This window comes from Vanellus vanellus, assembly GCF_965231255.1.
Source record: "Vanellus vanellus genome assembly, chromosome: 2".
NCBI classification, from domain to species: domain Eukaryota; kingdom Metazoa; phylum Chordata; class Aves; order Charadriiformes; family Charadriidae; genus Vanellus; species Vanellus vanellus.
The window spans coordinates 74,016,681-74,029,392 of record NC_138906.1 but is presented as its reverse complement, the minus strand read 5'-3'; positions in this window follow the sequence as shown (position 1 = coordinate 74,029,392).

Here is a 12,712-nt window from a genome sequence, read left to right as displayed (position 1 = left end):
ATCAGGTGGCTTTTCCCACTGTGCTCTCTACAAAGTCTCAGCTAACTTACCCAGTCTCTCATGGTCTGCTGCATGCGGCAGTAGATATTGAGGCAAGGCAACTGAAATATCTGACCAGGCTCCAATTTCATGAGCTTGTCCCACGAGTTAATTTAAGGCGTTGAGCAAGAAAGCCAAACATTTTCTCATTACACGACTAATGCTTCTCTATCTCTTTGGGGAAAATAGGAATGTTAGAAAGGTGTGCGGTACCCCGCTCCTCTCAAACCCAAAAACTCTTTGTCAAGAGATGTTCCTCTGTCCCTCATCGCTGGTGCCTCACACAGACTGCAAGGCAGGTTGGAATAACAGCTTCATTTTCCAAGGGGCTGAAAGGTGTGAGCCACTCTGTACTGAGCAGAACCGTGCGTCCCACATGCAATACTAGGTGCACTAGAAAGGTTGAGACGAGGAGCCCAAAATGGCAGAGGTGTCCATTTGCCCTGTGGTGCAGCATTACCATTGTTAAAGCAAAAGCAACATCTCTATCCTTAAACAAACTGCACTGCAGATGGAAAACTTATTTGGGAACTGCTGTAACTGCTTCCCAGTGGCATCATAACAGTGGCAGCATTAAGCTATTCCCTCCCAGCCTACGTGACTTTGCTCAGCACCCTCCTTTCAGGATGCCCCAGGTCCCTTCTTTCTTGGTCAAGGCAGGTCCAGACTCAGAGGAACTATTCTGGCAGTGTCGAAAGGTCCTGTTTGCTGGATGCTTTGGCACTGCAATGAAGGAAGATGTTTCTCTAAGAGGCACAAAACCAACTCTCCACATCCAGGCTAAGCTCTGGTAATGGACAGCCCAGAGGTAGTGGGAGCGGGAACAGGCGCAGGGCCTTCACAGGTGCACAAGCAGCAGCAGGAGAGACCTTGTGGCTGAGCAGAGCCCCGGGGAAGGGGGAGAAAGCATGGAGTTTGCAGAAAGACCTTTTTGTAACAATTTGGGAATTTCTACTGCAGAGCCACGTGAAGCCCACTTCTCTATTTTCTTGACTAAAGCATCCTTCTTTAGTCAAGAAAAAACTAAAGCGCTGTTTAATAGGGAGCAACTCAACATGTTGTACAAGCTGATAATCACAGAATCACAGAATCGCAGAATGGTCAGGGTTGGAAGGGACCTCTGGAGATCATCTAGTCCAACCCTCCTGCCAGAGCAGGGTCACCTACAGCAGGTTGCACAGGACGGCATCCTGTAGGTATAATAGGTGCGCTTAGTCTCTAGCATCCATGCCCACAATTTTTTTCCCTCCTTCTTCTCCATGGGCAAGTCTCTGGGGATTTTTCTCACCTCCTCTTGTCTTTTAACTATGACTTTTCTCTCAATCTTCATTTCCGCTACAGAGAATCTCCATGAAAGGGGTACCCTTTCCCCGTTTATCATTAAATTACCTTTGTCAGCCTGATTATTTTGTAAAAGGACTTCAAAGGTTGACATAAAGGCAGCATTATTTCAAACAAGCCATAGCTGGGTTAGACCGAGGAAGCCTACCCGAAATGTTGGTATTTACCCCCTTGCAAAAGGCACTCAGGCAGCGTTGGAGCCCACTCTGCCGGAACGCTGCCAGAACTGTGGGTTTCCTCTTACTTCTGTGAAAACCTTCCACAGGAACCCAGGTAGTACAAGCAGCAGGGGGGGTGGCTGGAAGTGACTTTCTGTCACTCGCGTATTAATGGAGTGGTAAGACAAATGTAATGCCTTGAAACGCCGGACGTTTTTGCCTGCTGGTGCTAAGCTGGCTGCTCTTCGATGGGGCTCGACTCGCGCAGGGGTGCCTGCTGCGCTGTGTTTCTGCCCCGGGGCCTCGGCCCCCTCCCTAGTTAGTCGTCCAGTTCCCCTAACAGATTCTTTAAAATCCAGCATTTTGGTAAGACCCTTGGTCACACCTGGAGCATATTTATGTCGCCAAACACAAATAATTTCAAATAGATGGGGCAACTCGGGAAAAAGCCGTGAAGAACTTGAAACGGACTCCAAAATACTGGTATCGAGCTGCGGGGCAGGGAAGCCACTTTCCCCAGGAAGCTCTCAAGAACAGACTGAGGCTGATGCACTGCCCAGAGAGAGACGATTTCTGCCCTAGATGCACCCCATGAATGACAGGGCATAACTCTGGACGACCCTTACACCTCTCACAGTGCACGCAGGAGAGTCCTCGCTACACTCCGTGTCCTTCCTTGGAGAGTAGGCCCTATGCTGTGATTTTTTATTTTTTTTATCAGGCTAAAGAGGATATATTTTATCATAATGGTTTCAAATCCAATGTGTACAGGCCAACACAAATAGGGTATTACAAGTTGAAGAACTGTACCTCAGGCACCATTTTATTAGAACTAGTGTTTACATCAAACAATACATCCTAAGTACTTCATATTAAGCTTGGACAAATCATTTGCCTGAGGATTAGGGTGTTGTGCCATTGAAATGTAATCCTTCTGTTGATTTTTTTTTTTAAACTGCCAAACCAAACATGGTAAAATCAGTAACAGTTAAAAAAAAAAACAAACAGAAGGGTAAAAACCTTAGTCTCGATTTGACTTGTTAAATAAAATTAAGGAAAAATTGCGAAGGTGGGTTTGCAGACAAGTGTCTGAACAGCAGGTCAGGTTTTCCCCTGGGTAGATCAGAAGAACTCTGCAGGGGAAACGAAAAAACCTAATGGTGGGTTTAATTGTTCCACCACAGGGGGTGAGGAGGGAAGAGAGGGCTGCTCTCTCTGGCTGCTGCCCCTAACGCGTAGGTGACCCTAGCTCGTGGGCATTTGTGCTGTGCGGAAAATTCGGGGTGGGGAGGCAGGGGCAGGAGCGGCAGCCAGGGCAGGCTGTGTCCCCCGAGGCGAGGCCCTGTGCCCCGGCGCAGCCCGGGCAGCCTGCCCTGCCCCAGGAGAAGGGAGAGTCTCGCTCTTCAGGGGAAAGGGATGGCCTCTGCTCCCAAAAATGGAGGAGCCGGTGTTGAGACGTGACTCGCCAATGTGTAACACCAGCTGTGAGGACTGGCGGGCAGCAGGGGCCCAGCCCAGCCAAAATTTGCAGTGTTATGCGAGCAGGAGCCAGGCTCGTCCCTGCTGGTTTTGCAAAAGCAAGATGTGCCCCACGTACATACCTCATCCCTTTCCACTACCCAGGAAAGCACATTTCTCCCTGTGTCTTACACACTCATCATATTTGGGTTTACTTGCATGCACTGCAAAGGATGAGTTCCCAGGCACACAGGCCACCCCTGGTGGGAGCTGCCATGGTGTACTGGAAGGCAAAGCTTGACATCAAGGTCATCACAAAACACCTTCCTTCTCCTCACGGGGATTTAAGCTCAAGTCAGAGGCAATGGGACTATTACAGAGATGCAGCCCCTGAACCTAAACCCATAGTAATGCCGTGGAGACTTTCTCAATGGAAGCCCCATAGCAATGACCAGAAAGATTACATTTCCATCACAGGTAGGAAAATATAAAGCACAGTTCAGATATCAATGTCTGGTTGTATTGAGAGCAAGGACTGAGACCCTGGCTCCAATGGAGGGAAAGACAAAACTTCCCTGGACTTCTGCAGGACTGGCATTTCACCTGGGTGGTTTCTCTCACCTCCAGCAATGTGGTGATTCTCACAGGCTCACGTGCACCTCCAGCACCTCTTCCCTGCTGTGTCTCCCTTCCTTCCTTCCTTCCTTCCTTCCTTCCTTCCTTCCTTCCTTCCTTCCTTCCTTCCTTCCTTCCTTCCAGAGCCAAGTCTTGTTTCCCTTGTGGGTCCCCTCCAACCACCCCCACACCCTTTGCCTGGCCCCAGACATTGCTATCGAGCTTCCAGCTGATGGAAGCTTCAGGAATCAAGAGGGAGCGGGGGCGGGGGGCAGCAATTCTCTGTCCCTGCCTCTGCTAGTCCTTTGCCAAGCAAGTTCAGGCCATTCAATCCCTCATTTTCTCTAGAGAATCGGGAAGGTAGAATAGGTGCAATGTCAGAAATCAACATCTTGGTTTGGGTACGAGTGTGCCAATAACGACTTTTGTTAGTAACTCCAGGGGAACCTGTATTTGGGAAGTCTAGCACCCGATATCTTTCAGGAGTATGAGATAATGAGAGGCAAACTGGGTTGTGCAGCCACCAGTGAATGCCGATACCAGCGTGCGGTGCGCTGGTCACTGGCCTTCATGACTACAGCTACAGCAAAGACCTGCTCAGAGGGAACTGAGCTCGATGAAACTCTGCTTCACTACTAAAAGCGCCTACACTGCACAGCGGTCAGAAACAACGACATGAATTGCTCACAGAATATGCCTTGGGAGATACCGATACTTGCTATTTAAGCATATCTAGGTTTCTGTAAGACTCTTTACAGCCAGAATTCTCCAACAAATTACATTTGTATGCTTTTTATATATGCGTGTCTGTGTCTATTCATTTATCTGTTTGTGTATAATGCTGCATCTTTTGGAATGACACACTGAATAGATCTAGATCTTGATAGAGATGTAGATACAGATATAGGCTCAAGAGACAGCTGTGAAGAGGTTACCCAACACTCTGACAAGTGATGGCATGCATGTACATCCAGAATCCATGGGCCTGACCCCAAACAGATAACTCCCAAGTTTAAAGCTAAGGACAAGTTTAAGTGTTTCTGCATAAAGAATTCAGCCATCACTGAGGCAATCACCTCCATCCCTTTGGAAAGAGAGTCACTGAAGATGACAAGAAAAAAAAAACAAAACATAAAGACTTGCACTCTTACATCATTGGGAAGAAAACCAAGGATTATATCTAAGAAATTAACTAGTAATTTGTTAACACACTCCCAGACATGCTTACACACACACCAAACTTATTGCTTGTCTTGCCATACTTTAAAAAAAAAATAAAATAAAATTAATTTACGTTCTTCTACCAGCCGTGAGTTACAGGCATTGCTAACTAAACTCAGCAGCTCTTCTTTGCCTGCTGAACTTTGTGGCTGCTGAGGCACGTTGCAGACTTGCGAGAGCTCAGCAGCTCAAGCCAGGTGTGAGAGCCACACAGAGGTGTATCACAGCCCGCAGCCCACCCACCCTCTCGCCAGCCTCTCGTGGGCAGCTCGTGCCTTGCTATAGGTGGGCTGAACGCTCACAGCTGTCTTTGCTGCAGAGCGCCCGCTGTCGTCTACCGCATTGCCACGCTCCTGTCTAGGACCTGTGGCTTCACCAGATTTTGCGTAGGGGCACGAAGCTGCCAGTTTGATTGAAAACCCAAAAGGTTCTGCTCAGACAACACTCCCATGGGGCATCTCGATGCCCAGGCATTTGAAAGTCTCCTGGCTGGGATCATGCTTGCAGGGTCTCCATCCACGCACCTGGTTTGAGAGGGATCCACAAAATGCAGTGTAGGTGCTGCCTAGTGCCTGCTCATAAACCAAAATTCATTGACAAGTGTCAGGGCGTAAAAGAACTGCAGCTACCACAGTTTTCTTGAAAACAGCACAGCTAATACTTTCAAAAACAAATCTCAGGCTCAAAATTACGCTCTCAGACTCTGCGCGTTTTCCTGTTGAGTCGGAGCTGCTGTGCACAGCTCAGCATTTTGTTAAACCAAGCCATGTACTGAGAGGTGCCTTGATATTTCCTCTCCTTATGGGCCCGCTCTAGGAAGCTGTGGCTCCCGAAACAGCAGAGGAGAAGGGGAGCGTTGACTCGCTGAAGCAGGGCTTGTACTAATTGGATCTCCCAGTAGGTCCGATCCTGTCTGCAGTCTCAGCGTAGTACCTCTGAACAAGGCATCGCTTTAAGAGCCCCGATTTGCCAAAGCTCCAAGTAGCACTGGTGGCTGCTGCTAACTTTGCTTTAAGCAGAAATTTCAGAGAGATCACACGTGGGTTAGCAGGTTAAAAAAAAAAAAAAAAAAAAAAGGAAATTATAAGCAAATAGGGAACACAAGCAGGAGTATTGCACACAAAGGGCAATAAACATATGGAATAAATTAGGGGAGTAGGCAGTGGAAGCAAAGCATGTAAATGAGTTCCACAGACACCTAGGTTGTTGCTGGAGAAGGAGACGATGGGGGAGGAGGATGGAAAAGCAGGAAGGTGGAATTAAAAGGGCCTTTTCCTGTTCCCATGGCCTTTTCTCGTGGTTCTTATATTCTCCATACATTTAAGGTATTGCTGAGACCCCAAATCAATAAGCATATGACATTTGTAGGTACCATATGTACAAGCATACCTAGGCATGTAGTTTCTCTTGGTTTACATCAAGCACCTAGCCCACTTTCAAAGAATAGTCTCTACTGGCGAATTAAAATATGAGTGTCTTAATTTCCCTGAAAACTTGAAGTCTCAATTTTACTGTCTTCCTGAGAGGACAGGGGAGAGTATTGAGATATATGGGGGGAAAAAAAAAATAAAAGCAGAAGAGAAAGAAATTCATAAAAGCATGTTCTGACTTGAAAGAGCAAAACACAGTATGCCTATTCATGGGAGGGGAGCAACAGATTTTATAATATTAAAAATAGCTTGGTCACAAGCTGGAGCTGCCAGAGCTGGAGCTGCCAGAGGTAATCTTATAGCACTAGTTTTACTGGCACTTTGATGTCTTACCCAGAATTTAACACTACATTATTCACTAAGAGGTTTGTTCCCACCGCGGGACATACAAACATCACTGCTATTCGCACGAACAGGAGAGCCACATAAACGCGGCGGACAGAATAGCCCCTTGTGCATGTATACTTTTTACGATGATGCTGTGGAGTCAACTTTTGGGGTTCTTTTTTCCCCTTGAGCCCCACCGGCTTCACTTGCAGTGACGGGGCTGTAACTGTGGCCGCGTTTGGCTCCCGGCCCTGCGGCTCCTGCGCCGGGACCGAGGGGATATCGCCCTGTCGGTGGGGCAAAGAGGAGGCGAGACAAGAGCTGCCCACTGCAGCAGGAGGAGATGCTAAATATAGGCGGGCTTTCTCCTGTGTTGCACAGGCATTTTAATAAAATAAATAAAGCGTTTGCTGTAGCCCAGGCAGCAGACGGGGCTGGGGAACGGTGCTGGTGGCTGCTGCAGGCAGAAGGAGCCAGCCCGGGCTGCGTAAATTGAAGGCTTCATGTGCTCTGCAAAGAGCCTCATTTGAGCGATACAGAGAGGTCAGAGACCTTCGTGGACAACCCAACCCGCGGGTCGCACACGGAGGCCGAGGCTGCCGAATGCCGCACCAGCCCTTGGCCAAGGCAGCAGCGTTTTGGCGTGCAGGAGGGTCCCCTCCCATGGCCCTGGCAGGGGCAGCGCCGGCACTGACCCACAGTCAGTGGCTGGATGGACCCTCTGCAACGCAGGTGACCAGCGCTTCACACCCCACAGATAACGCAAGCCTCGCAGGGGGTTCCTGTTCCCGTGCCTATTCTTACTTTCTTTCGCTACTAGGTGGATTTGGGATCAAACACAGGAGATCTTGCTGTCCCATTTGAATTGCGTCTTTAAAAAGCAAAGAGTGCAAAAGAAACACCCACCACCACCTCCTTTTCTTGCGCTGCAAATTCACACTTCAAGCAGGAATTACAGTTGAATGGGAAACCTCTATTCTCACCTTTTGCGTTTGCAATACCCTTATATTTAACCTCTGCATGCCTTGAGCAGTGAGTTCATAACTATAGTCTACCTCCGGATATCAGCAATAGGAGCACACAAGACTGGCACATCAGTGGGATGTCGTTAAAGAAAATTTTATTCATGATTCTGTCCGTGGATACAGGCCAAATCCTTTTTTGCCCCCAACAATCTAAAAAGAACAATTACAAGCCGCTTGTAGTTTTCCTCCTGAAAATTCACACCCTAGTGCAAACTCTTTCATATCTTCCTTTTATTCTATACATCTCTACCATGCTTATTTCCCCCAGTGCACTGGAAATCCTATACCACTCTACAGGGGGGGAGCGGAGGAAAGTGGTTTACGCTGGAGTTCGAAAGGCAAGAGGCTTGCATTTCTTTCCAGAGCTGCGTGGGACAGGATGTTTGGCCTTGAACAACTCCTTTAACAACTCGGGTGCTTTGATTCCCCTCTCACTAGAGGACTAACGTCGGCACTGTCCTACAAGCCCGAGACAGAGGCGCCATGTGCTGTAAACGCACAGCGCTCATATGGCTTTCGTTCCTGCTGGAACCACTCTACTGACGAGCGAAACAGCAAAAGCTCCGGCTTCCTCCGTTCAAGGCTGCTCCTCGCCCCAGATCCCAGACGGCCTGATCCCAAGGCCTTTTCCTCTTAACAAGAACTGCCCAAATAGACGGTAATTTAGGGGTAAGCCGCCTGAGTGAAGCCTGCAGGACGTACATTTCCCAGGGAAATTGCTCCTGTCTTTGTAAGCCCCGGCACTGGTAAAGTTTATCGGCTCTCCTGTCTGAGATGTATTAGTATGAGGGGAGGACGAGGAGTAGCAGCGTGCTCAAGCTGTGGTTGGGGTTAATCAGGTATCTCGGTGGACATTTACCACCTAAAACCTCTGCCCCATCACTATGCAAAAAGCCTAGCTAGAGGATCCTTTTTTTAGGAGAGGATAGGATACGTGTGCCTTCTGCTACTTCAGAAGTAAATAATCATGGAAAACCCCTTCCTTTTTCCCTCTGTCTTCATTTGGTACAATTTCCTGTCCTGTACTTAAGAGCAGATTTAATAAAGCCTGATCTTAGCAGGATTCCTGATGAAAGATGAACGGATTGACTGAAACACCAAGTAACGATGGAAAGAGAAATTACTTTTTTTAGAATAAAACCTCCTTCCTACCTTGGTGGCCACTTTGTGATAATTGACAGAGGGGTCGCTTCTGGATTTCATCATACTGTTACTAACACATCACCATATGTCCCACCACTGTTGGAGAACATATAGCTAGATGAAACGACAGCTCTACTTCTACCGATAAGGGACCCATGAAAATCACTAAATTCATCAGCTGCCAATCTCCTAGCCCCAAAATGTCCAAAGCCAGGGATACCAGAATATAACCCTAGACCAAGTTGGGAAGAGGACAGATGTTTGTATCACCCACTCAACAATCAGTTTTAGGCAAAACCAAAAAGTAGCTAGCTCTCTTGGTAGCAAGTCCCACCTGACATCAGTGGGGCCGTCTGGCTAATTTCCTGGGAGACATACTGGCAAGGAAACAGGAGCAATTACGGAGCTTGGCCACCTTAGGCACCACAAGTTACAGCCTTAGGTGCCGGGGTGTCGGCAATAACCCCCCCTGCGCCCCAGCAGTACGGAGGCTGCCGGGCACGTGGCTCTAGAAGCAATTTTTTCTCTCCAAGGAGGGCTGTGAGGGGCACGTAAACGCTGCAAGCCACCACTCACCCCTGACTTGCAGAGCCTCTCCTTGCCCAGCTGACTTATCTGACTCACTCAGAAGAAAATTTGGAGAAGAAGGACTGATTGTGCCCTCACTTGCCTGGGAGGCATTGCTGAACCATCATCGGAAATGGCCTGATTGCTATGAACAAGGGGAAGCACATTCTGAAGAGGCCTAGGCAGGGATGCCAAGACACATCACGCTGCTCAGCTGTGTTCAGAGGCCTTTTGTGGAAGTTCACAGGAGGCGCTTAGGGACAGGACGAAGGGCAACGGTTGAGGAGCCACAGGTCTGCCCATCACTCAGAGCATCCTACGGAAAAGGCTGCCAGGACGCCTTCTGCCAGCGAGATTCATGTCGAATACCGGAGACTGGGTCTGGGGGAGGCCACTGAGTTTAGGGACAATCAACCCATTTGAGAAGCAGCCAGAGAAATGTGACACAGCCGTGGAAGAAACACAGCAGTAGGTGCATGCAACCATCCCCACCCTGGACACTGCCCAGGCAACAGTGAGGAGGGAATCTGAAGTGACAGCACTGCTTTCTCGCTCAACGAGGTGAATCCAGGACACAGACACAGCTTAAAATGTGACTTCCCTGTCATTTTGGGTTCGAACCTTGGCATTTTTTATAAGCAGGGTTGTGGGGTTGCTTCCTTTCCTTGAGAATTTTTCCTTCTCGTGAATCTTATGAGTAAAACCTGAGAGATTTATCAGTAAAACCAGAAGAGAAGGATCTGTTGGTAAGGGTGCGAGAGATGACACAAGCCTCGGCAGCTTGACCTCTTTGTCCAGATCTCCAAATGAGTGCCTGGGAGCAGCTTTCCTGAAGTGAGGAGCCCCCCCTGAACTCACCGGGTGCAGACTGTCCCATGTATCATCATCGGCAGGATCCAGCTCCCCATCTGCCGTTATTAGGTGCTCCCCTGGTAAATCTAAGCTTCAATAGCATAGACTCAAAGTACCCTTTTTGTCTTTATTTTCTTACTTATACTTAGAAACAGGCCAGCGAGTGTTTTCGGTAAAATTTTCACCTGCTTCCAAGTCAGTTAGGCTGATCTTAAGATAAGGACATAGACACACAGGGATCAGATTTTTAAAGCACTGAAGTACCTGAAAGTGCAGAGAGACACCTAGCTGTTTGCCATTGCTCTCAGTGCAGAGCTGGGCACGGACTAGTGAATTTAATCCCAGTACTTCTACACTGGAAAAATGTGAAGAACAAACTGTTGATTACAGAAGGGACGTGGTGCCTTTTGTTTCTCTGAAGCGGCAACAGCTTGCAAGTCATGTTTCGCAACTTAATCCACACCAGCCAGCCACGTGTGTTGGGGACAACCTTAGTACGGGAGCATGTGCTAATCAGTTATACGCAATTATATTCCTCAAACAGACAACAAAAGCATGGTTCTTGTGTGCTGTGTTATAATCCCATCTCCTCCTACCTATTCCCTATGACAGAAGTAACAGAAGAGAGTGCAGACCCCCCCAGGTCCCAGCCTGGTTCCCAGTCTCCCCACCACCAGCACCTCCATCCCCATCCCAGCACACCCACCAAGCCATCAAGCCGGCCAAGAGATGAATGAGCAGCCCCACTAAAAACGTGCCCATGCAGAACACTCCATGAGCGTTCACACTAATAAAAATGAAATGTTGACAAGTTTGGGGCCTAAATATGTCAGCATTTATCCTTATGGCTTAACTAATCATTGTGTATAATGTTGGTTAAGAAAATTGACACTTCCCGGTGAATAATGTATAAACCAAGACTCACATAAGGGCAAATTTAAAAAAAAAAAAAAAAAAAAAAACAGTAAAACACTTCAAAGTTATACTGGCAATGGAACTGCGACCAACATGGCAAGTAGACATAATGTTAATCGGATATGAGTAAAATGAACCAGAAGATTATTTTATTAGCCTGGGAAAGATGGTCAAGCTCCTTCCAGCTCTCATTTACCATTTTCTTTAAGGTGATGATGACAATAATTTTATTATTACATTCGAATTCATTCTGTTGTTTGTATCTCAAGAATCCAACTGACTTTACAATAGGGTAGTTACTTAAGTCACTCTCTCAAGGAATTAATTGTGTACAAAGCTGCTGCTGCCCAGAATCTCTTTTATTTTGAAATCTGTCTGTCCATTGCTATTTTTAATGTATTTATCCTGACGAGAACTGCGCCCACACCACCACACCGTGCCTCACACGAACAGGACTTAGGAACCACGCCTCAGCTTCTCCAAAATCCATATTCTGGGCTGTGAGCTTCACTTAAAACCTGTCTTTAGTAGAAGACCAGGGCACTGTGGGCACCCTCCTAGCTTCCCGCTCAGCTCCTAAATCTCCTGGGCACCCTACCTCCAAGAAAGCCATCACAGGGTCAGGGCCGCCTCGGGGCACGCGGGATGCTGGAAGCCCTGTTTGAAGTAAGGCTTCTCCCCTTTCTGAGATGTGATAGCGTATCTTCAATCAGCCCGGTGCAGGAGCAGAGAGGATGCAAAGTGGCGTCCATCCCAGGGAGGGTGTGGAGAAGCACCCCTGCAATGCCAAATATCAGGGTTCAGCTCCCCTGGGTACACGAGCCAAAGACCACTGCGGGATTAAGCAGCACAAGCCTACACCTGCAAGCGGGAAAGCCAGCGACGGCATCCTTCCCTTTCCGGGACTGCCAGCACTCCCTAAAAAGGGCAGCGGGATCTCTCCACAGGTGTTTGCTGAAAACAGCACATAAATGTTTCAAACGCCACTGCGTAGGTGTCACTCCAAAGCCATAAAGAAAACGGAAGGTGGAGAGCCCCCAGCTCAAGCCCTCAAATATCAGATATTCTTCTCCCCCCTATACGGTTTAACAGGCTGCGGAGTGATGTTAGCTGAAACCTCCGTTTGACAGCTTTTCCTCAAAAACTCCGCATAAAACCAGCTTCAGCATTGTTAGCGATGTTGCCTGGAGAAGACCTTTTGGATTTATGGGCAGTAGTTAATACTTAACCTTTAGCTCCAGTGAGGCAGCTGTGCTGCAGGGTTAGTAGGAGTCACCGTGTTGGTAAACGATAATTGCACTGCACCCTACAATTATGGGGGAAGGTTTCCTGGGCCTCTCGCAAAGGCCCTCAGGTTAGGAAGGCCTCACCAGGTAAGCTGGAAAGGCACTTCTCCCTGAGAGACAGACTCTAAGGCCAGGGTGGCTTGGGCAGCTGAAGCCTCTTGGGGCAATGCAGAGACAGCACCTAAGAGAGAAGGATCCATCAGGCCACCCATGTCCTGCTGGGAGCAAGAGTGGGGGGTGCTCTCTGCTATGTCTTTACACACTGAAGCATATATTCAATACCTTAAGACACTCTGAGTTGGTCCACCAGACCAGTTGAGGGGTGGGGAATAAAT